Source organism: Hypanus sabinus, chromosome 19, assembly GCF_030144855.1.
Source record: "Hypanus sabinus isolate sHypSab1 chromosome 19, sHypSab1.hap1, whole genome shotgun sequence".
NCBI classification, from domain to species: domain Eukaryota; kingdom Metazoa; phylum Chordata; class Chondrichthyes; order Myliobatiformes; family Dasyatidae; genus Hypanus; species Hypanus sabinus.
Genome location: NC_082724.1, coordinates 5,894,882 through 5,898,850, shown reverse-complemented (window position 1 = coordinate 5,898,850; position 3,969 = coordinate 5,894,882).

Here is a 3,969-nt window from a genome sequence, read left to right as displayed (position 1 = left end):
AGGCAAGAATCAGTATAAGAAGGTGGGGGGCGGGGTGGGAGAGGGGGAGGAATTCGGGCTGAAAAGTGATAGGTGAAGCCAGGTGAGGGGGAAGGTAGGCCTGTCTACAGGGGACCTTCCACATTTCACCAATGCAGATACTGGGGATATGTAGTTACTGGATCCCAAAGACAGGCTAACTTGACAGCAAGAAAGAAGGTAGCATAATGGCTAGCAGTTCAGGCGCTCTGGGTCAATTCCCAAAAGGAGTTTGTATGTTCTCCCAGTGACCCCCTGGGTTTGCTCCACGTGCTTTGGTTTTCTCTCACAGTCCAAAGACCTACTAGTTGGTAGATTAATTGGTCATTGTCAAGTGTTCCTAGGACTAAATTGGGGGATTTCTGGGTGGCATGGCTCGAAGGGCCTACTTCACACTGTATCCCAATAGACAATAAACTTTTGTTTGGTGTTTCCTATGCGTGGATGTGACTGACCGTGATCAATTTGAAGATCCCTTCTTCAGCCCTTTACCTTTTCTACCTATCACCTCCCAGTTTCTGACTCCAACCCCCTCCACCATCCACCCACCCACCTTCCCCTTCACGTGGTTTCACCTATCACCCGCCAGCTTTTACTCCTTCCCTTCATCTACTTATTCCGGCTTCCTTCTTTCTTTTCAGTCCCGATGAAGGGTCTCAGCCGAAAATGTCGACTGTTTATTCCTCTCTATTGATGCTCTCTGACCTATTGAGTTCCTCCAGCATTTTGTGTGTGTTAACAGGATTGTTATCCTTTGAGCTGACAGTGGGATTAGACCAGAAGGTACAGGAGCCTCAGGATTCACAACAGCAGGTTCAGGAACAGTTATTAACCCTCAGCCATCAGGCTCTTGAACCAAAGGGGATAACTTCACTCGATTTCACTCACTCCACCACTGAACTGTTCCCACAACTTATCATCTCACTTTCAAGGACTCCTTATGTTCTCGATATTTATTGCTTATTTCAAAGTTCAAAGCAACTTTGTTATTAAAGTACATGTCTATCACCATATACAACTCTGAGATTCATTTTCTTATGGACCTACTCAACAAGAGTAATGACCATAACAGAATCAATGGAAGACTGTCTAACAAGAGCATTCAATCAGAATGCAGAAGACAAAGGTGGAAGAAGTATTCTAAAGGAAAGATGATACAACCGTGGGTAACAAGAGAAGTCAAAGCCAACATAAAAACCAAAGAGAGGGCAGATAATAGAGCAAAAATTAGTGGGAAATTGGAGGATTGGTAAGCGTTTAAAAACCAAGAAAAGGCAACTAAAGAAGTCATTAAGAAGATAAAGTAATACGAGAGTAAGCTAACCAATACTGTAATATTAAAGAGGATACCAGAAGTTTCTTCAGATACACATAGCATAAAAGAGAGGTGAAAGTGAATATCAGACCACTGGAAAATGATGCTGGAGAGGTAGTAATAGGGAACAAGGAAATGGTGGATGAACTGAAAAAGTAATTTGCATCAGTCTTTACTGTGGAAGACACCAGCAGTATGGTGGAAGTTTTAGGTGTTAGGGGTCATGAAGTGCGTGAAGTTAACATTACTAGGGAGAAGGTTCTTGAAGCTGAAAGGTGTGAAGGTAGATAAGTCACCTGGACCAGATGGTGTACACCCCAGAGTTCCGAAAGAGGTGGCTGAAGAGATTGTGGAGGCATTAGTAATGATCTTCCAAGAATATCTAGATTCTGGAATGGTTCGAGAAGACTGGAAAATTGCAAATGTCACTCCACTCTTCAAGAAGGGAGAGAAGCAGAAAAAAGAAAACTACAGGCCTGTTAGTCGGACATCAATCATTGGAAAAATGTTGGAGTCGATTATGATAAAATAGGCCATAGTCACCATGGTTTCCTCGAGGGAAATCTTGTCTGACAAATCTGTTGGAATTCTTTGAAGAAATAACAAGCAGGATAGACAAAGGAGAATTGGTCGACTTTCTTGGATTTTCAGAAGGGCATTGACAAGATGCCACACACGAGGCTTCTTAGCAAACTATGAGCCCATGGTATTACAGGAAAGATTCTAGCCATGATAAAGCATGGCTGATTACCAGGAGGCAATGAGTGGAAATGGAGGAAGCCTTTTCTGGTTGACTGCCAGTGACTAGTGATGTTCCACAGGGATCTGTGTTGGGAGAGATACTTTTTATATGTCAATGATTAGGTTGATGGAATTGATGGTTTTGTTGCAATGTTTTCAGATGATATAGAAATAGGTGGAACAGGTAGTTTTGAGGTGGTAGAGAGGCCACCGAAGAACTTAGACAGATTATGAGAATGGACAAATAAATGGCAGAGGGGAATACAGTGTCAGGAAGTGTACGGTCAAGCACTTTGGTAGAAAAGAAATGAAGAGGGGTTGATTATTTTCTAAATGAAGAGAAAATACAAAAAATGAGGCACAAAGGGACTCGGCAGTCCTTGCGCAGGATTCCCTGAAGACTAATTTGTAGGTTGAGTCATGATGAGGAAGGCAAATGCAACATTAGCATTCATTTCAAGAGGACTGGATATAAAAGCAAGGATGTCATGTAGAGACTTTATAAAGCACTGGTGAGGCCTCACGGATTATTGTGAGCAGATTTGGGCCCCTATATTTATATGTATATATAAATAAATTAAATGAGTAGTGCAAAAAGAGAGGGAAAGATAGTGAGGTAGTGTTCATGGGTTCATTGTCTATTCAGAAATCTGATGGCAGAGGGGTAGTAATGTTAGTCTTCACCATGATAGTAGCAATAAGAAGAGGGCATGTCCTGGGTGATAAGGCAATGATGGATGCCGCCTTATTGAGGCATCAGCTTTTGAAGGTGTTCTAGGAGACTAGTGCCCATGATGGAACTGACTGAGCTTAAAACTTGCTGCAACTTTTTCTGATCCTGTTCGGTGACTCCTCCATACCAGATGGGGATGCAACCAATTAGAATGCTCTCCACAGTACACCTGTAGAAACTTGCTAGAGTCTTTGGTGACATGCCAATTCTCCTCAAATTCCCGATGAAATACGGTCGCTGCTGTGCCTTCTTTGTACAGTAACTGCACCAATATGTTGGGCCCAGGATAGATTCTCAGCGAACTTGAAACTGCTCACCCTTTCCATTTCTGATTTCATGATGAGAACTGTTGTGTGTTCCCTCGACTTCCCCTTCCTGAGTCCACTATCAATTCCTTTGTCTTGCGGACGTTGAGTACAAGGCTGTTGCTGTGATACCACTCAATCAGCTGATCTCTCTCACTCCTGTACGCCTCCTCATCACCATCTGAAATTCTGCCACTAATAGTTGCGTTGTCAGCAAATTTATAGATGCCGTTTGAGCTGGGCCTAGCCACACAGTGTTGGGTGTAGAGAAAGTAGAGCAGTGGGTTAGGCATACATCCCCGAGGTGCACCAACATTGGTTGTCAGTGAGGAGAAGATATTACTTCTGATCTGCACAATTTGTGTTCTCCCAGTGAAGATTCCAGTTGCAGAGGGAGGCACAGAGGCCCAAATTTTGAAGCTTTTGATTAGAACTGAGGGTATGATGGTGTTGAACACCTGACATAAGTATTACTATTGTCCAGGTGATTCAAGACCGAGTGGAGAGCCAGTGAGATTGCATCCACTGTAGACCTATTGTGGTAATAAGCAAATTGCAGTGGGTCCAGGTTCTTGCCTAGGCAGGAGTTGACCAACCTCTTAAAGAACTTCATCACAGTAGATGTGATTGCCACTGGGTGATAGTCATTGAGGCAGCTCACCCTGCTTTTCTTAGGTACTGGTACGATTGTGATCCCTTTGAAGCTCATGGGAACCTCCAGCAGTGAGACATTGAAGATGTCCTTGGACACTCCTGTCAGTTGCTTGGTACAGGCTTTCAGTGCTCTGCTGGGTACACTACAATGTCTGATGTTGAAAGTTGAGATTTAAGATGAATATGGAATTAAATGTGCATAA